Source organism: Delphinus delphis, chromosome X (genome assembly GCF_949987515.2).
Source record: "Delphinus delphis chromosome X, mDelDel1.2, whole genome shotgun sequence".
Lineage (NCBI taxonomy): Eukaryota > Metazoa > Chordata > Mammalia > Artiodactyla > Delphinidae > Delphinus > Delphinus delphis.
The window spans coordinates 106,295,352-106,320,618 of record NC_082704.1 but is presented as its reverse complement, the minus strand read 5'-3'; the positions used below and the strand labels follow the sequence as shown (position 1 = coordinate 106,320,618).

General features: G+C 37.4%; 1 long non-coding RNA gene across 1 annotated transcript in view; it reads right to left on the bottom strand.

Annotated features, from left to right (window-relative positions):
• LOC132418344 (uncharacterized) overlaps positions 1-25,267 on the bottom strand; it is a 122,681-nt gene that overhangs the window by 48,752 nt on the left and 48,662 nt on the right. The window contains exon 2 of the long non-coding RNA XR_009517984.1: positions 7,554-7,635. This is a non-coding gene — a long non-coding RNA (uncharacterized lncRNA). The remainder of the gene's footprint in view (positions 1-7,553; positions 7,636-25,267) is intronic.

The following is a 25,267-nucleotide window of genomic DNA, read 5'->3' as shown; positions in this document are numbered from 1 at the left end:
CTCAACATCACTAATTATGAGAGAAATGCAAATCAAAACCACAATGAGGTATCACCTCCCACCGGTCAGAATGGCCATCATCAAAAAATCTACAAACAATAAATCCTGGACAGGGTGTGGAGAAAAGGGAACCGTCTTACACTATTGGTGGGAATGTAAATTGATACAGGCACTATGGAGAACAGTATGGAGGTTAATTAAGAAACTACAAATAGAACTACCATATGACCCAGCAATCCCACTCCTGGGCATATACTTGAAGAAAACCATAATTCCAAAAGATACATGCACCCCAATGTTCATCACAGCACTATTTACAATAGCCAGGATATGGAAGCAACCTAAATGTCCATCAACAGAGGAATGGATAAAGAAGATGTGGTACATATATATAGTGGAATATTACTCAGCCATAAAAAAGAACAAAATAATGCCATTTGCAGCAACATGGATGGACCTAGAGACTGTCAAACTGAGTGAAGTCAGACACAGAAAGACAAATATCATATGATATTGCTTATATGTGGAATCTTAAAAAAGGGTACAAATTAACTGATTTACAAAACAGAAATAGAATTACAGATGTAGAAAACAAACTGACGGTTTCCAGGGGATAAGGGAGGGGGAGGGATAAATCGGGAGATTGAGATTGACATATACACACTACTATATATAAAATAGATAACTAATAAGAACCTGCTGTATAGCACAGGGAACTCTACTCAATACTCTGCAATGGTCTATATGGGAAAAGAATCTTAAAAAGAGTGGATACATGTATATGTATAGCTGATTCACTTTGCTGTATACCTGAAACTAACACAACATTGTAAATCAACTATACTCCAACAACAAAAAAAGGTAGCCCATTGTGACACACCTATCTTACTACACCACTAACGAAGTCTTAGAAGAATTATTTCAGTTTGCTTTGCCCATGCCTCAGTTCCATCTGTGAAACAGGAGGAGTGCTTTCATTTACTGTGGAAAACCAGCTCTCCCTCAACATCTGTGCAGCCCAGCCCACATCCTCTAACCTCAGTCCTTACAAACTCACTGCATGCTGTGCTGTCTTCCAGCTTCCAGAACCTGTGTGCCTGTGCCTCAGGGCTTTCTTAGGATACCAAAGCCCACCTTGCTGCTCACACAGAAAGCCAGACTTAGCATCAACCTTGCTCCCAAAAGGTCTCAATAGATGACTAATGGGAGTTGGCATATAAACATCCCGGCTCCCTTGCCCCGCAGGAGGGAGGCTCTGTTTCCTAGACTTTTCTCATGACATTAAGCAACAATCACTCACATTGGTGGGGTTTTTTTGGCCACCTTCTCTTTCCTATCTCACTTCCCCACTCCCATACCAATGTTTCCTCACCTCCAGATGAACTACTTGTACTTGAGTCTTTGCCTTGAGGTCTGCTTCTGGGGAAATGCAAACTAAGACATTCTCTAAAAAAACACTTCACTGAGGTATGACTGACATGTAAAATCGGGACATATTTCATGCATACAACTTGATGAGTTTGGGGATAAGTATACACCACCATCAAGACATCCATAGACCTCCATTACCTCCCAAAGTTTACTCTCATCACTTTCATTATTTTTTTTGTTGTAAGAACACTTAACATAAGATCTGCCTTAGAGCTTCCCTGGTGGCGCAGTGGTTGACAGTCCACCTGCCAATGCAGGGGACACGGGTTTCTGCCCCGGTCCAGGTAGTTCCCACATGCCACGGAGTGGCTGGGCCTGTGAGCCGTGGCCGCTGAGCCTGCGTGTCCGGAGCCTGTGCTCTGCAACAGGAGAGGCCACAACAGTGAGAGGCCCGCGTACGCAAAAAAAAAAAAAAAAATCTGCCCTATTAGGAAAATGTGAGTATATGATACAGTATTGTTAGCTATAGGCACAGAACTTATTTATCTTGCATGAAATGTTAATTTGGTAAAACATGAACCTTGGAAATAACAATCTTTATACTTGCATACTCACAAATGCTCAGATCTGAAATGTACTTTTATTCCAGTGACATGTATTGTGACTGGTTTAGCAGATCAGATGCAGACCTGTAAATCTGAGTTTTGCCAAAAAAGTTTCCATAATGGAAATGGGAATTAGAAGAAGCTAATATTTGCATATATAACCTTGGTTATGAAAAGGTGACTTTGTTCTTTCAAGGCTCAGAGCTATATTTATGTCCAGCAACATCAACTTGTATTGAGCACTTGCTGCTTGTAGGCACTGTTCTAGCTGTTGGCAGTACAGCAATGAACAAAACAAAGCTTCTGCTCTTATGTAACATTCACGTGATGAGGAGTTTACAGCATTAGGTCGAGAGGGGTTAGCAAATGATGAGCCAGGTGTGGCACATTTCTTTGCTGCCTGTCTTTGCCAATGGTTTTGGATGGGATATGCTACAATAAGAATTAATTTCTGTGTCTGGCTTATTTCACTGTCATAATGTCCTCCAAGTCCATCTATGTTGTCACAAATGGCAAAATATCCTTCTTTTTTAAAAAGGCTGAATGTGAAAGGGAAAAACCTACAACCAAGATTACTCTACCCAGCAAGGACCTCATTCAGATTCAACGGACAAGCAAAAGCTAAGAGTATTCAGCACCACCAAACCAGCTTTACAATAAATGCTAAAGGAACTTCTCTAGGCAGGAAACACAAGAGAAGGAAAAGACCTACAATAAAAAACCGAAAGAATTAAGAAAATGGTAATAAGAACATACATATCAATAATTCCCCTAAATGTAAACGGATGAAATGCTCCAACCAAAAGACACAGACTGGCTGAATGGATACAAAAGCAATACCCATATATATGCTGTCTACAAGAGACCCACTTCAGACCTAGGGACACATACAGACTGAAAGTTGAGGGGATGGAAAAAGATATTCCAAGCAAATGGAAATCAAAAGAAAGCTGGAGGGCTTCCCTGGTGGCGCAGTGGTTGAGAGTCTGCCTGCCGATGCAGGGGACACGGGTTCGTGCCCTGCTCTGGGAAGATCCCACATGCTGTGGAGTGGCTGGGCCCGTGAGCCATGGCCGCTGAGCCTGCGCGTCCGGAGCCTGTGCTCTGCAACGCGAGAGGCCACAACAGTGAGAGGCCCGTGTACCACAAAAAAAAAAAAAAAAAAAAAAAAGAAAGCTGGAGTAGCATTTCTCATATCAGATAAAATAGACTTTAAAATAAAGACTACTGCAAGAGACAAAGAAGGACAATACACAGTGATCAAGGGATCAATCCAAGAAGAAGACATAAAAATTGTAGATATTTCTGCACCCAACATAGGAGCACCTCAAAACATAAGGCAAATACTAACAGCCATAAAAGGGGAAATCGAGAGTAACACAACCACAGTAGGGGACTTTAACACTCCACTATCACCAAAGGACAGATAAACCAAAATGAAAATAAATAAGGAAACACAAGCTTTAAATGACCCATTAAACAAGATGGACTTAACTGATATTTATAGGACATTCCATCCAAAAGCAACAGACAACACTTTCTTCTCAAGTGCTCATGGAACACCCTCCAGGATAGATCATACCTTGGGGCACAAATCAAGCCTCGGTTAATTTAAGAAAAGTGAAATTGTATCAAGTATCTTTTCTGACCACAGCACTATGAGACTAGATATCAATTACAGGAAAAAAATCTGTAAAAAACACAAACACATGGAGGCTAAACAATACACTACTAAATAACCAAGAGATCACTGAGGAAATCAAAAAATACCTAGAAGCTAATGACAATGAAAACACGATGATCCAAAACGTTTGGGATGCAGCAAAAGCAGTTCTGAGAGGGAAGTTTACAGCAATACAATCCTACCACAAGAAACAAGAAACATCTCAAATAAACAACCTAACCTCACACCTAAAGCAATTAGAGAAAAAAGAACAAAAAACCCCCAAAGTTAGCAGAAAAGCTGGTTCTTTGAGAAGATAAATGAAATTGACAAACCATTAGTCACACTCATCAAGAAAACAAGGGAGAAGACTCAAATCAATACAATTAGAAATGAAAAAGGAGAAGTAACAACTGACACTGCAGAAATGCAAAGCATAGTGAGAGATTACTACAAGCAACTCTATGCCAATAAAATGGACAACCTGGAAGAAATGGACAATTTCTTAAAAAAGCACAACCTCCCGAGACTGAACCAGGAAGAAACAGAAAATATAAACAGACCAATCACAGGCACTGAAATTGAGACTGTGATTAAAAATCTTTCAACAAACAAAAGCCCAGTACCAGATGGCTTCACAGGCGAATTCTATCAAACATTTAGAGAAGAGCTAACACCCAGCCTTCTCAAACTCTTCCAAAATAGAGCAAAGGGAGGAACACTCCCAAACTCATTCTACAAGACCACCATCACCCTGATACCAAAACCACACAAGGATGTCACAAAGAAAGAAGACTACAGGCCAATATCACTGATGAACATAGATGCAAAAATCCTCAACCAAATACTAGCAAACACAATCCAACAGCACATTAAAAGGATCATACACGATGACCAAGTGGGGTTTATCCCAGGAATGCAAGGATTCTTCAATATATGGAAATCAATCTATGTGATACACCATATTAACAAACTGAAGGATAAAAACCATATGATCATCTCAATAGATGCAGAAAAAGCTTTCCACAAAATTCAACACCCATTTATGATAAAAAAAAACCCTCCAGAAAGCAGGCATAGAGGGAACTTACCTCAACATAATACAGGCCATATATGACAGACCCACAGCCAACATTGTTTTCTATGGTGAAAAACTGAACCCATTTTCACTAAGATCAGGAACAAGACAAGGCTGCCCACTCCCACCACTATTATTCAACATAGTTTTGGAAGTTTTAGCCACAGCAGTCACAGAAGAAAAACAAATAAAAGGAATCCAAATCAGAAAAGAAGAAGTAAAGCTGTCACTGTTAGCAGGTGACATGACACTATACATAGAGAATCCAAAAGACTCTACCAGAAAACTACTAGGGCGAAGCAATGAATTTGGTAAAGTTGCAGGATACAAAATTAGTGCACAGAAATCTCTTGCATTCCTATATACTAATGATGAAAAATCTGAACGAGAAATTAAGGAAACACTCCCATTTACCACTGCAACAAAAAGAAAAAAATACCTAGGAATAAACCTACGTAAAGAGACAAAAAACCTGTATGCAGAAAACTATAAGACACTGATGAAAGAAATTAAGGATGGTACAAACAGATGGAGAGATATACCATGTTCTTGGATTGGAAGAATCAGTGTTGTCAAAATGACTACACGACCCAAAGCAATCTACACATTCAATTCAATCCCTATCAAATTACCAATGGCATTTTTCACAGAACTGGAACAAAAAATTTCACAATTTGTATGGAAGACCCCGAATAGCCAAAGCAATCTTTAGAAAGAAAAATGGAGCTGGAAGAATAAGGCTCCCTGAATTCAGACTATACTACAAAGCTACAGCAATCAAGACAGTATGGTACTGGAACAGAAACAGAAATATTGATCAATGGAACAGGATAGAAAGCCCAGAGATAAACCCATGCACATATGGTCACCTTATTTTTGATAAAGGAGGCAAGAATATACAATGGAGAAAAGACAGCCTCTTCAATAAGTGGTGCTGGGAAAACTGGACAGCTACATGTAAAAGAATGAAACTAGAACACTCCCTAACACCATACATAAAAATAAACTCAAAATGGATTAAACACCTAACTGTAAGGCCAGACAGCATAAAAATCTTAGAGGAAAACATAGGCAGAACTCTCTATGACATAAATCACAGCAAGATCCTTTTTGACCCACCTCCTAGAGAAATGGAAATAAAAATAAACAAATGGGGGCATCCCTGGTGGCGCAGTGGTTGAGAGTCCGCCTGCCGATGCAGGGGACACGGGTTCGTGCCCCGGTCCGGGAAGATCCCACATGCTGCAGAGCGGCTAGGCCCGTGAGCCATGGCCGCTGAGCCTGTGCGTCCGGAGCCTCTGCTCCGCAACGGGAGAAGCCACAACAGTGAGAGGCCCACGTACCGCAAAATAAATACACAAATAAATAAACAAATGGGACCTAATGAAATTTAAAAGCTTTTGCACAGCAAAGGAAACCATAAACAAGACGAAAAGACAACCCTCAGAATGGGAGAAATTATTTGCAAATGAATCAACGGACATAGGGTTAATCTCCAAAATATATAAACAGCTCATGCAGCTCAATATCAAAGAAAGAAACAACCCAATCCAAAAATGGGCAGAAGACCTAAAGAGACATTTCTCCAAAGAAGATATACAGATTGCCAACAAACACACAAAAGGATGCTCAACATCACTAATCATTAGAGAAATGCAAATCAAAACTACAGTGATTACCACCTCACACCCGTCAGAATGGCCATCATCAAAAAAATCTACAAACAATAAATGCTGGAGAGGGTGTGGAGAAAAGGGAACCCTCTTGCACTGTTGGTGGGAATGTAAACTGATACAGCCACTATGGAGAACGGTATGGAGGTTCCTTAAAAAACTAAAAATAGAACTACCATATAACCCAGCAATCCCACTACTGGGCATATACCCTGAGAAAACCATAATTCAAAAAGAGTCATGTACCACAATGTTCATTGCAGCACTATTTACAATAGCCAGGACATGGAAGCAACCTAAATGTCCAACGACAGATGAATGGATAAAGAAGATGGATGTGGCACATATATACAATGGAATATTACTCAGCCATAAAAAGAAACGAAATTAAGTTATTTGTAGTGAGGTGAATGGACCTAGAGTCTGTCATACAGAGTAAAGTAAGTCAGAAGAGAAAAACAAATACCGTATGCTAACACATATATATGGAATCTAAAAAAGAAAAAAATGGTTCTGAAGAACCCAGGGGCAGGACAGGAATAAAGACACTGACATAGAGAATGAACTTGAGGACCCGGGGAGGGGGAAGGGTAAGCTAGGAAAAAGTGAGAGAGTGGCATGGACTTATATACACTACCAAATATAAAACCGATGGCTAGTGGGAAGCAGCCGCATAGCACAGGGAGGTCAGCTCACTGCTCTGTGACCACCTAGAGGGGTGGGATAGGGAGGGTGGGAGGGAGACCCAAGAGGGAGGAGATATAGGGATATATGTATATGTATAGCTGATTCACTTTGTTATAAAGCAGAAACTAACACACCATTGTAAAGCAATTATACTCCAATAAAGATGTAAAAAAAAAAAAGAAACATAGGAGAAGAAAAAAAAAGCCATCGGGGTCTACAGAGAATTAGGAAATTGGTAGAGGTGTGAAATTGTCTTTCAACAGGTAGACTCACCCACACATATCCTAAAAAGTCCCATATTTCTCTAAAATGAGTATTCAGAAAAAGGGTTGGATATGAGGGTGGGGTATGAGTTTAATGGTCATTATGTTGATCTGGCTTGTTAAATTCCTTGAGTATAAAGAACATTCAGAACATGTTGGGTTTCAGAACTGTGCTCCAGAACACAGAAGCATCTGTTATTCATATCTACTCACGGATCTGAACTTGATGTATATGACACTTTCCAAGTTGCTAGGTTTGCCTGAATTGAGTACACATCAAAGACTCATGCTGCACCTGTAAAACATGCATTAATATTAATGTTCATTAGCTTGGATCCTTTATTTCCAGCATCATATCAACCATGACTAAAGACTGTTCAAGGGCTATTCCTCTCTGTTTCATATGACGATATAACCACGTTCAAGGCCAGCCCTAGGCTAAAACGTGAAGGAAGCAGATGCTATGTAACTGGGAGATCACATGATTGAATATTTAGGAAAATAAAGCAGAAAAAATGCCAGTGATGCCAGCTTCTTAACAATAAGAGTAGTCATCCCACCTTTCCACAATCCACACCCCACCCCAACCAAGAAAGTTTCAGCTAGAATTTTTCAAGTTAAAATGTATTGCTGACTTGCTTATTTTCCTTTGGGTAAAAAGGGGGGATATATTAAAGGCACATTTTGAAATGGCAGCGATAAAATTGTTTCTTTTTACATTTTCTTAATATGTATACCCTTTATTCTCTAAATGCCAATAACTAACACATGATAATTTCCATTTAGTTCAGCTTAGCATTGCTCCTGTGTAAACAGTATAGAAAAATGGTAAGGCTAACCATTTAGGTTTATTCACATTAAGGCCAGGACCCCAGCACAAATTAAATTCTCATTAAAATTCAAACCATGAACAAAAGAGCAATTTAAATATTGAACAATGTGGGTCTCAAACCATGTATCCCATATTCAGTTCAGTCCACTAATGTGGTTAATGATCTAGACACAGGACCACTGGGAATGCATATTGACCAGTTTGGGACGCAGGGGAAGGACAGTAGATACTGCAGTGATCAGTGGTCCAGAGGGTTGAGATTGTTAAGGCAGTTTTATCAAGTACCCAGAAACAATACACTCATGAGAAACATTATGACAGGCACTTCCAGCTGTCCCCCTTCTCTCTCACAATAAGAGAACCCCTGATTTTAAGCTAGACTCTTAGCCTCCCCAGTTTAAAACATTTTCCATGCTATTCTGTAACTGGTGTGGTTCTGTGTGTCTATGTTCTGGTCAAAGGAAGATGAGCAAAAGTAAAGTTTACATTTTTGGGTCATGTCCTTAATGGCAAGAATGTGGCCCTCTACTCCCATTTTATACCCTTCTTGCTGCCTGGAATTCAGATGCTAGGAGAGTCATCTTGGATCATGTGGATGAAGTCAACATTCTAAGAATGACAGAGCAAAAAGATGGAGGGTGCCTGGGCTCTAGATGACGTCTCAGTACAGCAGCATCATAACTGCTGAGATTTTACTTTGATAAACAAATTAACCTCTATCTTGTTTAAGGCATTGTTCATTTTCATCTCTGCTAGAGCAGAGATTTTATACTATTATAGATACATGGCAAGTAATTTCTTACTAATAAAATTTTAAGGATGGATGATTGTGAGTTATTTATTTTGTTTTACATTAGAGTAGTTGTCCTATTATAATACTACTCACACTAACTTCTATTCCAAAATGTTTTATAGAGCAGGAGAAAAGAAGTATAATTATATGGAGCATGTCACAAATTGTGAGAAGTCCACAGAGTGTACCCATATGATGTGTCCAACATGTGAATGCCATCTGTTATGTGTACTACAGGTTGAAAACTGCTAGACTGGAACAAGAAGCTAAGAAAACCATGGCTGTAGGTTTAATACCCATGTGGATTACTTGTCTTATACTCAGATTGTACTCCTTACCTCACTGACTGATTTGACTAATTCATATCATAAGGCAAAACCAGCAAGAAAGCTGGATGCAAAATAACCTCCACTCATGGACGAATCATATAGGGCACAAGCCCTACTACTAGGAGGGCAGCTTAATGACAGCCAAAGGGGCACAACTGAGGTAATAATGAGCTAAACAATAAAAAGCATGTTTTGCTTATAAAAATGTCAAGAAATAAAAATAAATATATAAGACTTATATTGACCAGAACATGAATAAACAAGCACTCTCCTACACTATTAGTAGAGTGTATATGTTTAATCCAAAGGAAAAATCAGACAAGTGCACAAAGATGTAATGTACTAAGTTGTTCATCATAATGCTATTTATAACAGTGAAAAATTGGCTACAACTTACAAGTCCAACAACAGAGAACTGGCTAAGTAAATTTAGTGCATGCCTGTGATGGAATAATTTGCAGCCATTAGAATTGAATTATAGAAGATTATTTAATTACATTAAATTAACAGTGCAGGTTTAAAAATACACACAGTATGATATGGATTTTGTAAAACACACACACACACACACACACACACACACACACACACTATATAGATATAATTTACATGTGTGTTTAAAACATTTAAAATGTTAAAATTCAGGACTTCCCTGGCGGTCGGGTGGTTAAGACTTCGCCTCCCAATGCAGGGGGTGCGGGTTCGATCCCTGGTCACGGAGCTAAGATCCCACATGACTCGTGGCCAAAAAACCAAAATATAAAACAGGAGCAATATTGTATCAAATTCAATAAAGACTTTAAAAATGGTCCACATCAAAAAAAAAGTCCAAAAAAAGAGTAATAAAATAAAATGTTAAAATTCTAATGCTGGACTTCCCTGGTGGCACAGTGGTTAAGAATCCGCCTGCCAATGCAGGGGACATGAGTTCGAGCCCTGGCCCCGGAAGATCCCACATGCCGTGGAGCAACTAAGCCCGTGCACCACAACTACTGAGCCCACATGCCGCAACTACGGAAGCCCGCGCACCTAGAGTTCATGCTCCACAACAAGAGAAGCCACTGCAATGAGAAGCCCGTGCATCAAGACAAAGAGTAGCCCCCACTCGCCGCAACTAGAGAAAGCCTGCACATAGCAACGAAGACCCAACACAGCCATTAATTAATTAATTTAATTAAAATTCTAATGTTATCTCAGGGAAGGAGGTTATGAGTAATTTTTATTTTCTTCATTGTGCTTTTGTTTGTTTTTTCAGAGTCTTCAGTGAAAATATATGTTAATTTTACAATCATATAAATAAATGTAATTTTAAAAGGCAGGATGAGAAGAAAGGAGGGAGGGAGCAAGGGAGAGGAAGAGTGAATGCAGACTCTTGTATACAACAGATCTGAATCCGCATCCAGACTCCACCTCATAGCTCTTTGACACTGAACAAACTAACAACTTCTTTAAACCTAAGTTCCCTCATCTGTAAAAACAGGACCAATAATTACGTGAAAAGGCAATTATGAAGGTTTAATATCATCATATATGAGTATTTTCCAAATTTCTGAAGAACATTAATCATTTTAAATGCTCAAATAAAATATTTCCTTGAGAAATTCAAAATGCATATTTGGATATTAAAGATTCTACCAAGCCTCCCTTAAACAAACCAGCTTAACTTCATTTAATCTAGCCCTCCCTGAACTTACCTGACCATGGAAATATATTTTACAGAATATCTATGAACCTACTTAATTCTGCCCAACACACATCTTGGGAAATGCTGACAGGTTAGTGGACACGCTCCAGTACCCAGCACTCAATGGCTGCTTGGGTAGTTTTTGTCCTTTTTTCACCTATAAAGGACTGAGAATGGATTCTTATGATTACAGAAATAGTGAACTACACTGAGTAGAAGACAGCTCATAATTAAGAACCTAAAAGAATAATGAACTTAAAAAGGAGAAGTTGGACTGGAAATAACACTGACAAATGCCGCAACGTGTTATCTCCCAACACAGGAATGAGGTATTTAATGCTGAAAGGAAAAAAGGAAGATGATGTCATTCCGTTAACATAAAATCATGATTTCTGCTGCTCATACTAAATGTAATGTGTTATCAAAAAATGAAGTATACGTCGGAGTAATATATTGATTAATCCTAATACATGCCAAGATCCTTACAGATAAAAGCAAGCCAATTTCAATTTATGATTTCATAATGCATTAACATTGTCTAGGGGTCTTTCCAACAGGAGATAGCAAGGTCCACCTTCAATAAAATTAATCGTTTTACTTACAAGTTGAATAATCAGACCCTACAGATATTCTTTAGGGGTCAGCATGAAAACTTCCCAGAAGAAATTAAATAATACATGATAAAACCAACATGTTTCATGGACAACACCATAAAATTCAAAAAGCGTTTTACGTTTTCACCATCGTTATCTTTAACTTAGTACAGCTAATGTAATGAATGAATAATTGGATAAGGTAAAAAATGCTTTGCGTATGATTCATAAATGGTGGAGGTAGATGAATTAAATACTCTCTCAAAATCTCCTATAATCCTGTCCCTGTATTCCTCATCTTCAATATACTGTTGACATTAGAAAAAAGTTACCATATGCCAACTGGTATTGAGCAAGTGGTGGATGAAGGGGAAATCTCTCAGAATTTGTAAAGACAGTAGCTTCCAGCAGATTCGCATCCCAAAGTCAAATCACCTGGGTGGGCCAAAAACAACTTCAAGCAGGGTTGTTTTTTTTTTTTTTAACATCTTTATTAGAGTATAATTGCTTTACAACAGTGTGTTAGTTTCTGCTTTATGACAAAGTGAATCAGCTATACATATACATATATCCCCACATCTCTTCCCTCTTGCATCTCCCTCCCTCCCACCCTCCCTATCGCACCCCTCTAGGTGGTCACAAAGCACCGAGCTGATCTCCCTGTGCTATGAGGCTGCTTCCCACTAGCTATCTGTTTTACATTTGGTAGTGTATATAAGTAAGTCAGAAAGGGTTGTTATTTTATATCTGCAGTTCTGAGCCGTGGATGCTCACTGAAATCACCTGAGTAGCTTTAAAAACTGATGGCTGGATTCGACTTCTGCAGATCCTGATTTAAATGGTCTATATAGTTCAGCTTGGACATCAGGATTTTTTAAAGTTCATCAGACAATTCTATATATAGCCAAGTTGAAGAACCACTGTTAGTGATCCTAAAGCATATGTAAATGCAAATACTATTTGGAGGAAGGCACATCATTCCTAGGTTGCAAAGAAGTCCCACACCGTTTTCAAGAACAATGACCATTACACAGACAAAAATAAGAAAGCCCCAAGAAAACGAGATACCATAATTAAGATTAAGAAAAAATAAGAGACTGTAGAAACAGACCCTCGAAGACTTTGAATATAGGAATGAATTGTTAAGACACAGATCTAAAACAACTATTCCTACTAAGCTTAATGAAATAAAACACAAGCCTGAAAGTAACTTTACTGGAAACCACAAAAAGTTTCCAGGGAGATTTGAAAATGTAGCCAAAGAACTTATAGAAATGGACATATATACACTACCAAACGTAAAATAGCTAGCTAGTGGAAAGCAGCCGCATAGCACAGGGAGATCAGCTCGGTGCTTTGTGACCACCTAGAGGGGTGGGATAGGGAGGGTGGGAAGGAGGGAGACGCAAGAGGGAAGAGATATGGGAACATATGTATATGTATAACTGATTCACTTTGTTATAAAGCAGAAACTAACACACCATTGTAAAGCAATTATACTCCAATAAAGATGTTAAAAAAAACAATTAAAATCTAAAATTTAAAACTCAATGGATTAGTTTAACAGCAGATTACATATAGCAAAAGGGAGCGTTGGTAAAATGAAATACAGGTCAGAAGAATCCAAAATGCAGCACAGGAATATAAAAGTATAGAAAATTAATAAAAAGCATTTAAGAGACTCTATGTAGAGTGTAGAGTGAAAAGGTTTAACACATTTTTAATTAGAGTTCCAAGAAAGAAAAGAAAGGGTAAGAATTTGAAAAGTTAATGACTGAGAATTAATGAAAAACACAGATCTGCAGACGTAAGAAATCCAGTGAGTCCCAACCGGATATATAAAAGGACTTTTACCTTAGACACATAATAGTAAAACTGCAGAACACCTAAGACAAAGAGAAGATCTCAAAAGCAATGAGTGAAAAAAAAGAACAGACTGCATTCAGATGAATGACAGACTGAAAGCTGACTTCTTAACGAGAGCAATGGAAACCAGAGGAAGGTAAAATGATATATTCAGTATTCTAAAAGGAAATAACCACCAATTCTATGTTGAAAATTCTCAAGAGTGATTGTAAATTGAAGAAGTTTTAAGACAAACAAAAATGGAGAGAATTTGCCTCCAGCAGAATCTCACTAAAGAAAATTCTAGAGAATGCATTTCAGGCAGAAAAATTCCAGAAGGAAGAATTATGATGGAACAAAGAATATAGAGGCAAGGAAGAAGTGGAGCTGTCGGAAAATCTTTTAAAAATTACTTTAAAATATCAATAATAATAATGTTTTTGAGATTAAAATATAATTTTTACAAAACAAGAGTAATTTATAACTGAAGAGAGAAATAATGAAATTAAGTGTTCTAAGACCCTTACAGTATCCAAGAGAAAAATAAAGGTACCTATGAATTTTAGACTTGACAAATTAAGTAAGTATTTTGTAATCTAAGGGCACCACTAAAAGAAAAAAATGTTTAATTTTTGAAACTGGTAGAAAAAATTAGAACGATTTAAAAAGTACTCAATCTGAAATAATGCAATAAAAGAGAGAAATACAAAGCACAAAATAGAATGATTAATTAAGACCAAAACCTATTATTAATTCCTTCAAATGTAAATCAATCCAATACTCCAGTTAAAAGACAAACGTTCTTAGAAAAGATATATTTTAACTTTAAAAAACTACATTTTAATCAAAAAACTACATTTTGATCAAAAGTGACAATATCTAAAAACTAAGGCTAGAAAAATGTTAAAGTATAAGGACAGAAAAAAATATACCATGCAAACACTAATCAAAAGAAAGCTAGGATAGATAGCTATAGTACTGTCAGAAAATATGTAAGTCAAAAAGTATTACCAGAGATAAAGATAATCACTTTATATACATCAAAGGTAAAGTTTACCAGGAAGATAAAACCATTTAAAACTTGTACCTAATAATATAGCATCAAAATAATTAAAGCAAAAATTGAAAGAAAAAGGAGAAATACACAAAGTCATAAACATAGAGATTTTAGCACACGTCTCAGTAATTAATAAATAAATAGAATAAAAAATCAGAATGGATATGGAAAATTTGAACAACATGATGAACACACAAGTTCTAATGGATATTTATAAAATACAACAATAAAATATACTCAATGTAGAATTATTTTCAGAATATTCAATACTTATAAACAAAATGCTTGACCATGAAGCTGGCCTCAACAAATTTCAAAAGACCAAATAATACAGAGCATATTTTCTGACAACAACTAACACAGAAAAAAATTACAAAAAGAAAACTAGAAATACTCACATGTTTGGAAATTAAGAAACACAGTTCTAAATAACTCATTGGGCAAGAAGGAAATCATGATAAAAATTATAAAATATTTTGAACTGGAGAATAAAGAAATACCACATATTAACTGCAACTAAAGTGGAACTTAGAGAATATAGTCTCAAATGTATAAATTAGAAAAGAAGACAAACTAAAAATTAAAGAGCTAAAGCAGCCATCTCAAGAAATTAGAAAAAAGTGCAGCAAAATAATCCCCAACAAAGTAGAAGGAAGTACAAAAGATGAGAGAAGAAATTAATAAAATAAAAAAGAAACATATGAATCTTCCACTTCCAGTAACAGTGGGCTAGGTAATTTAGATCAATGCTTCCACTGAGGACAACTAAAAAAGATGGATAAAATATTATTTTAATTCTTCTTAAAAGTATCAGTGAACTAACAATTAAGTGGGATGGTAGAAATAAGATAATTTCAGACATGTAATTTCTAAAAACTATCTACTTTCTATGTATCCCTTCTCTGGAAGCCAATGGAAAACGTGCTCTATTCACAGCTGTGCTCCATCAAAATGAGGAGTAAACCAATGTGAAGAACATTTTACACAGGGATTATCACATAAATACTGAATAGTGATATAACTAAAATTATAATATTGGAATGGTGGATAAAAGGACTTGTCCTTCTGTGTGTGCACAAGCATGTAGGTGTAGAGGGGATGGGATGGTAGTAAAAGAAACTAAATCCTCTTCTTCTCTAGTCAGAAACCAATGGTTCTGGCCAAAGCTAAATATTCACAAAGTAGCAACGTAAGCATGTCATTTATTTATTTACTTGTTTGTTTATTTATTTATTTATCATTTTCCTTTTTTTCATTGAATTAAAGATTCTTTGTCCATCAACAGAGCAATGGATAAAGAAGATGTGATTGTATATGTGTGTGTGTGTATACACACACACACACACACACACACACACATAATGGAATATTAGTCAGCCGTAAAAAAATAAAATAAAATAAATAATGCCATTTGCAGCAACGTGGATGGACCTAGAGATTGTCATAGAGAGTGAAGTAAGTCATACACAAAAAGACAAATATCATATGATATTGCTTATATGTGGAATCTTAAAAAAGGGTACAAATGGGGCTTCCCTGGTGGCTCAGTGGTTGAGAATCTGCCTGCTAATGCAGGGGACGCGGGTTCGAGCCCTGGTCTGGGAGGATCCCACATGCCGCGGAGGAACTAGGCCCGTGAGCCACAACTACTGAGCCTGTGCGTCTGGAGCCTGTGCTCCACAACAAGAGAGTCCGCGATAGTGAGAGGCCCACGCAGCATGATGAAGAGTGGCCCCCACTTGCGACAACTAGAGAAAGCCCTTGTACAGAAATGAAGATGCAACACAGAAAAAATAAATTAATTAATTAATAAACTCCTACCCCCAACATCTTCTTTAAAAAAAAAACGCATACGCCCTTTAAAAAAAAAAAACGGTACAAATGAACTTATCTAGAAAACAGAAATAGAGTTACAGATGTAGAAAATAAACTTAGGTTACCAGTGGGTAAGGAGGGGGCGAATAAATTGGAAGACTGGGATTGACATATACACACTACTATAAATAAAACAGATAACAAATAAGGACCTACTGTATAGCATGGGGAACTCTACTCAATACTCTGTAATGACCTATAAGGGAAAAGAATCTAAAAAAAAGAGTGGATATATGTATATGTATAACTGATTCACTGTTGTACACCTGAAACTAACACAACATTGTAAATCAACTATACTCCAATAAAAATTTAAAATTAAAATAAATTTTAAAAATTAAAAATAAAAATTCAACAGAAAAAAGTAAATTCTATAGTGCTTCACAATTTTCAAAAGTTTCACACACATGATTTCATATAATCTCATAATAACCCTTTTTTTAACCCCTACCCCTCTATTGCCCCTCCCTCCTTCCCTCTCCCCACTGGTAACCACTAGCTTGTTCTATCTGTGAGTCTGCTTCTTTTTTGTATTCACTAGTCTGTTGTGGTTTTTAGGTTCCACATATAAGTGATATCATACAGCATCTATCTTTCTCTGTCTGACTTATTTTACTTAGCATGATGCCCTCCAAGTCCATCCATGTTGCTGCAAATGCCAAAAATTCATTCTTGTTATGGCTGAGTAGTATTCCATTGTGTGTGTGTGTATATATATATATATATATATATACACACACCACCTCTTCTTTATCCATTCATCTGTCAGTTGACACTTAGGTTGTGTAAGCATGTTATTTAGATAACATGTAGGAAAGGGTGGGGAGGAATGAATAGGAAGAACGCGAAGGATTTTTTTTTTTTGGGTCGTGCCTCTCAGCTTGTAGGATCTTAGTTCCCTGACCAGGGATGGAACTTGTACCCCCTGCAGTGGAAGCTCAGAGTCCTAACCATTGGACCACCAGGGAATTCCCCACAAAGGATTTTTAGAGCAGTGAAAATACTCTGTATGATACCATAATGACTCATGTCATTATATATTTATCCTAACCCATATAGTGTACAAAACGAAGAGTGAACCCTAAAGTAAACTATGGACTTTGACTGATGATCTGTCAATGTAGGTTCATCAATTATAACAAATGTACCACTCTGGTGGAGAATGTTGATAATGGGGGATAATGATACATAACAATGTGAGCATGTTATTTAGATATGGACATAAATACCAATAGAATGAACTGAAAGAGTTAAGTGTTTGCTTCTAGGAAGTGAGAAATGGTGGTGGCTAGGTGGAACAAGCTATTTTTCAGAGCAAGCCTTGTAGAATTATTTGAATTATTAACAATGGATATGTATACAATTGACAAAAATAAAAACCAAATTAAACTTTGAAAAAGTAAATGAGAAGTGAAGAAGTGAGACAGTATCTGTAGACTGCTTTAGAGCACTTCGCTGTAAAGTAAAACAAAGGAATAATTTAGTACCTGAAGAAAGATGCAGAGCCAATATTGGGTTTTCTTTTTTGAGGGGCAGAGTGGTTCTTAAGATGGCTAGACCACAGCATATATGCTGGGCGAATGATCCAAATAAGACAAACAGAAATATATATTGCAGGAAAGAAAAAGCATAATTGAAGGAGCAAGGGCTTAAGAAGATAAGGGTGATAGGATCCAGAGTATCACTGGCAGAATTGCTTTTTTGTGTTTTGTTGTTGTTATTGTTTTGTTTTGTTTTATGGGGTTTTTTTAAGGTTCAGGTAATTTCCAGTTTATTAGTATTATCCTGGCAGAGTGGGAAAGTTTGCAACAGTTTGGCATAGCAAAACTGGTTGGTATTGAATCAGCCATTTAAAATATAATCATATTTATATTCCCACCAACAGTGCAGGAGGGTTCCCTTTTCTCGACACCCTCTCCAGCATTTATAGTTTGTAGATTTTTTGATGATGGCCATTCTGACCGGTGTGAGGTGGTACCTCATTGTAGTTTTGAATTGCATTTCTCTAACGATTAGTGATGCTGAGCATTCTTTCATGTGTTTGTTGGTGACCTGTATACCTTTGGAGAAATGTCTATTTAGGTCTTCTGCCCATTTTTGGATTGGGTTGTTTGTTTTTTTGATATTGAGCTGCTTGATAATGGAGGCAAGGATATACAATGGAGAAAAGACAGTCTCTTCAATAAGTGGTGCTGGGAAACTGGACAGCTACATGTAAAAGAATGAAATTAGAACACTCCCTAACACCATACATAAAAATAAACTCAAAATGGACTACACGTGTATCTTTTGACCTTAATTTTATCAACTGCTCATTTTTATGCTCATGTATCAGTTGCCATGTGTAAAGCAGTGACAAGCTTTAATTCTCTTTATTTCATAGCTTAGTGGCCTCCATTCTTCCCTTAAAAATAGATAAAAATATTTTGAGTGTGTGAACTTTACAAGTACATCTAAATTTTGCCAAGTTCCAAATAATGGCAGTGTAACTGTAAGTACACTCTCTTTTTAGCTCGTCATCATTTTATAATGAAGAGTTTTCTCTAAATCAGTGATTTTTTTGACCTGCAAATTAAGACTCATTGGTGAACTGTAAAATTGATTGAGCATATCAAAAGCAGCATTTTAAAAGAAATAAACCCGAACAGAAAACTAGAAAATATTAGAGTACACTTAAGAGTAAGAATTGTTTCTTAAAATCTATTTCCATGTATATAGCTATTTACATATATAATGTATATTTATTTCCATATATACCATGTCTACATACACATACATGAACATATATGTTTGATTGTACTAAATTATAATGTAAAATTATTTTTTTAATTGTAGGTTGTCATCAAAAAGTTTCAAAGCCACCAGTGTAAATAATGTCTCAGGTCCCTTAAAGTTTTGAAGCCACATAGCAAAATATACATATAATATTTCTTTTTTTTTTACATCTTTATTGGCGTATAATTGCTTTACAATGGTGCGTTCGTTTCTGCTTTATAACTAAGTGAATCAGTTATACATATACATATGTTCCCATATCTCTTCCCTCTTTACATATAATATTTCCACTTCCTACCCTAAAATATCCCAAGGACCCTTCATACCTTGAGAGAGCAAGTGTATTAATGTCAGCTCTGCTGTAAAACAGTCAGTCTCAAATATCTCAAGATTACAACAACAAGCATTTATTCCTTGCTCATATCATGTTGCACTTGCAGGTGTGCTGCTGCAATTCCATATGTGATTTCATTCCGGGGTCCAGACTCCAGGAGACGCCCCTACTTGGGACATACCCATTTTAATGGCAAAGAGAACAAGCAAGAGAGATGATGGACGTGCGTGATGCTCAGATGTGGCACACATCACGTCTACTCACATTCCATTGGCTAAATTACATCACATGTCCAAGCCTAAAGTCAATGTAGTAGTATTATAAACTCTGCCTTCAAGATGGCACAGCAGGGCTTCCCTGGTGGCGCAGTGGTTGAGAGTCCGCCTGCCGATGCAGGGGACACGGGTTCGTGCCCCGGTCCGGGAAGATCCCACATGCCGCGGAGCAGCTAGGCCTGTGAGCCATGGCCGCTGAGCCTGCACGTCCGGAGCCTGTGCCCCACAACGGGAGAGGTCACAACAGTGAGAGGCCCGCGTACCGCAAAAAAAAAACAAAAAAGATGGCACAGCAACACAAATGCCAACAAGCAAAAACATAAAAACTTCTCATCAGTAAGGGAGCTAGTATTTGGGAACAATAATACAATCTATCAGAGCAATTCACTTCTCTCCTTTCCCTTTCTAATCCCTTTGTATGATAAAGGAAAAGAGAATATTTCTTGTCCCCAAAGTAGGAAAGAGGCCAAGGTCATGGCTTATGTGAGCTGTGGCATGGTTAGTTTCCTCTGGGTTGTGGTCAAATACTTCCCACTTAATTTGGGCTATTATCCTGTAAATGGACTAGCATTTTGAAGTATAACTAGAACAGGGCAATTCCATCCATGTACGGGGAAAAATCACCTAGAGAACATAGCAGGAAGACAACAATGATTACCTAGAAATAAAGAAAATTTCAAAAATGAAAATAGTTACCCAAAAAGGGGTAATACTGATCTTCTTCTGAAGGGCACCAATGAATTTTTATAAACCACTTGCAAATAGCACTAATAAAACTATGAGAAACTGGATTTTTTATGGTGTATATTAAAGTACTCATTGTCTGTTCTCTTTTTTAAAAAATAAATTTATTTTATTTATTTATTTTTGGCTGCATTGGGTCTTTGTTGCGCATGGGCTTTCTCTAGTTGTGGCGAGGGAGGGGCTACTCTTCGTTGCGGTGCACGGGCTTCTCATTGCCATGGCTTCTCTTGTTGCAGAGCACAGGTTCTAGGCATGTGACTTCAGTAGTTGTGGCTTGTGGGCTCAGTAGTTGTGGCTCACGGGCTCTAGAGCGCAGGCTCAGTAGCTGTGGCGCACGGGCTTAGTTGCTCCGCGACATGTGGGATCTTCCCGGACCAGGGCTTGAACCCGTGTCCCCTGCATTGGCAGGCATATTCTTAACCACTGTGCCACCAGGGAAGCCCTCATTTGCTGTTCTCTTGTGGAAGTTTACCTAAGTAAATGTTATTATCATTTTCTCAAGATCAAACTATTGGAGATTATGCATTCTACTGTTTCTTCCTTAATTCAAAAATAGTTTAGAATCCCAGTCATAAATAGAACAGCTAATAATAAATCTCATGAATGCTTATGACTCTCTGGGAATGCTTAAAAAAGTGACAAATTAGGTATTCAGAAGTGAACATTATTTAAAAATTTCCAACTAGTATGAATCATCCCAAACCAAATTATAGTAGAAATGCCCTATCCATATTAAATCCTACACTATGCACTTAAATGGCCAATAATTTATTCTTTGAGAGAACACAAACAAGACTCCAATCAATTTACATAAGACAATCCAAGCAAATATGAAACTGCTGCCAAGTTCCAACTGTTCGATCCTAGGAATTTTTTTTTTTTTCTTTGCGGTACGCGGGCCTCTCGCTGTTGTGGCCTCTCCCGTTGCGGAGCACAGGCTCCGGACGCGCAGGCTCAGCGGCCATGGCTCACGGGCCCAGCCGCTCCGCAGCATGTGGGATCTTCCCGGACCGGGGCACGAACCCGTGTCCCCTGCATCGGCAGGCAGACTCTCAACCACTGCGCCACTGGGGAAGCCCGATCCTAGTAATCGTATTTAAAAAAATTTGAGTGGAAAATGAGACGGTTGTTTTTATAACTTAACTATAAATAAAATGAAGTGTGTGTGTGTATGTGAACTCTAGGCCACATGGTATCCTCCTCTTAAACACCTTCATGCAATACACAAGAACACACCTCTATGTGCCCTGCAGAAAAGCTATTCTTACAGTCTTGGGTGACCTCTATGTTATTCATCAAAGAGAAGCATAATCATTCAGTACATACTTGATCCCCAAGTAAACCCTCACCTCACTACTCACAACCTAAAAGGAAAGCCTGAGAAGGGACAAAGTGGCACTTTACCTTGCTGTGGCCCAAGGAAGACTTTCATTGATTATATGACAGGTCGCTCTCATTTCATTGAGATATCAAGGGAGGTTGAGTGTGAAGGAAATCCCCCCAAACATCTCAAAGAAGGCTACACCAACAGTCACCGAAACTCTGGGTAGAACCCAAAACATAATGTCACTATTTCCACATAAGATGACTGAATTGGCTCTAGATGGTGACTCCTGGTGCAAAGGGGTTGCTTTAAGAAGCATCCAACTACTACGCTCATGAGAAAGAAGAAAAGGGGCTTCCCAAAGTACAGCTGAGGCTTGGAATGTTAAAATTGAAGGAACAATAAGAGTTATTTAATTTGACCCTTCTGTTTGACATATAATGAAGCAGATCCAAAGCATTTTAACGACTCTTTCAAGCTAATTTTTTATGACAATTGGACTTAAACCTATGTCTCACTATTCACAGTTCATTGCTCTTTCCACTACAACTCTGAAACCCCAGTTTCAGCACTGATTTCTCAACAAGGAAGCACTGGACAATTATAGCTAGGATATTAGTGAATAATATTTAATGATGGGAAAAAGGAACTTTCTTGCGTGACAGAAACATTCCAAATCTGATTGGGATGCCACACATGTGTATATATTTGTATGCTCACTGAACGTAAGATGTGTACATTTCTCCATAAATTATTTTATTATTAAAATAAAAATACATAAAAATAATTTATGAGATGCCAAAAATGATTTAAGAAAATATGCACAATATACAGTTAAGCTTGTGCCACCTTATCCCAGGTCATGAAGAAATCAGAACCTGAGGCAAGGATTAAGACATTAAACTTTATTTGGGAGGTGCAAACTTGGGCAGTAAGAGTGAGGAAAAAAGGGATGAGGTAAGGAGCAAGATAAGGAAAAATGCAAAACATGCAATTACTTAGCATGATGACTGCCTTCACAAGGAACCACGAGGAGACACAGTAATACACTCAGCAGATGCATTCGCTCAGCACATAGGACTTCTCTAGAAGCTTTGCTAGAAGGACTCGTAGGTACTTCAGAGCACTCCAGAGGAGAAAGGAAGGAGGCAAATTCTATCTGACAAGCTCCTTATCACTCATTTCCCGCTCCCATTTCGCACATTCCCCAGTAATACCAAATGACCCGTGGTCAGCTGATCAAGAAACCAGATCCTACAACCCACTGTAATATTTCTTCTCAGTCTGAATGTGGAGGATAACTCAGTGCAGATGGAGCATTAATCAAAAGGGCAGAAAAAAGGAAACAGTTAAAGAAACCTGAGATGGCACACAAGGTTTGTAACCCAGTACAGATTAATGAGGAGGCTACAGAATAATATGCAAATTATTATCTTATGTTTATTAAATTAATAAATAAAGCTAGGAGAATATATTCCGAAATATTAAAAGTAATCATCTCTGGGGTGGTGAAGTTAACGCTGATTGCTTTTCTACATTATTCTTCTCTGTATTTGCTAAATTTTCTACCCTCCAAAATCGAATACTCATGTCTCCATTTCCCTTTTCTCCACCTTACTACCTTCAACCTTTCATGCCATGATGATGTTTTTAAGCCTACAGAGGAGAGTTACTTGGGATTTAGTCACTAAATTCAACATGCAAAGCAAATATTGCATATAGTAAAAATCATTTTTGAAAATCCCTTAAATTACTCATAATAATTAGTTTACTGCCTGTAACAAATGGTATGCTGTGTACTACACACAAACTGATTCTGAGGCCCCCTAAAATTTGAGAACTTCTGAGCTTTACTGAAGGAAAAATAAAAAAATCAAAAGTGTATGTGTGGTCTTCCCTGGTGGCGCAGTGGTTGAGAGTCCACCTGCCAATGCAGGGGACACAGGTTCGTGCCCCGGTCCAGGAAGATCCCCTCCTGGACTGGGAAAAATGGAATATTACTATATCTATTTATAGATATAGATGTAAGATAGACATAGATGATATAGATAGATATCTATAGATGTGTATCTAGATAGATAGATCTTACAGGTTCTGTTTCTCTGAAGAACCATAATACAACATCCTAGGCACATCACAGAAAACTTGTTAAAGCCATAGACAAAAAGGAAAGTCCTACTACAGATAGATATAACAAATAGGTTCATTTCACAGAAGCAGCAATAAGACTGACAACCAACTTCTCAACAAAACAATGGAAGCCATAAATCAATGTAATTAAAATTTTAAAGTGCTGACCCTAACCTGAAATTTTATCCCACTTTCAAAAATTAAGGTAAAATAAAAACATTTTTAGACATACACTAGAAGAATCAATTTATCACTAATAGATCTTCACTATCATGATATTCAATCACAAGTAAAATATTCTTAGGTGGAAGAAGCTATAAAAAAGAATGAAAATTAAACACATGAATAAATATGTAGGTACACATAAAAGAATACGACTATATAAAACAACTATTAAAGTTTATTATTTTAATAATTTAATATTGTTTAATTCTATATAGAATTAATTTAATTTAATGTATTATTTAAATTTAATTAAAATTTAAGAAGGGGCTTCCCTGGTGGCGCAGTGGTTGAGAGTCCGCCTGCCGATGCAGGGGATGCGGGTTCGTGCCCCGGTCCCACGTGCCGTGCAGCGGCTGGGCCCGTGAGCCATGGCCGCTGAGCCTGTGCGTCCGGAGCCTGTGCTCCGCAACGGGAAAGGCCACAACAGTGAGAGGCCCACATACCGCAAAAAAAAAAAAAAAAAAAATTTAAGAAGCTGATCATATACCAAATGTATGTTCTCTGATCACAATAGAATTAAGCTAGAAATAAATAACAAAGATAACTAGAAAATCTTTCATATATTTGGAAATTAAGTAGCAATTAATTAAATGACCCATGATTCAAAGAAGCAATAATGACAAAAATCAGAAAGTATTTTCAACTGAACGATAATTTCAAAAAACAAACAAGCAATGTATCAAAACTTATAGATGCAACTAAAGCTATGCTTAAGGGGTAACATAAACTTAAAGGCATCTATTAGAAAGCCTGAAAAACAATGATCTAAGCATTACCTCAAGAAGTTAGAAAAAGAAGAGCAAATTACAACAAAAAAGTAGAGTTAGGGAAAAAATAAGGGCATAAACTAGTATATAGAAATCAAACAACCAACACACTCTTGAAAAATAATGTGGGAGAACTCAGTCTATTGGACATCAACTTACTCTGTAACTACCGAAATTAAGACATCATGGTATTGGCACAAAGACAGAAAAATAGAACAATGGAACAGAGTTGAGAGACCAGAAACAAACTCTCACACATATAAAGACCCTTGATTTATGACAAAGGTGGTACTGCAGATCAGAGGAGAAAGGGTGGCATTTTCAATAAATGCTTCTTAGTCAAAT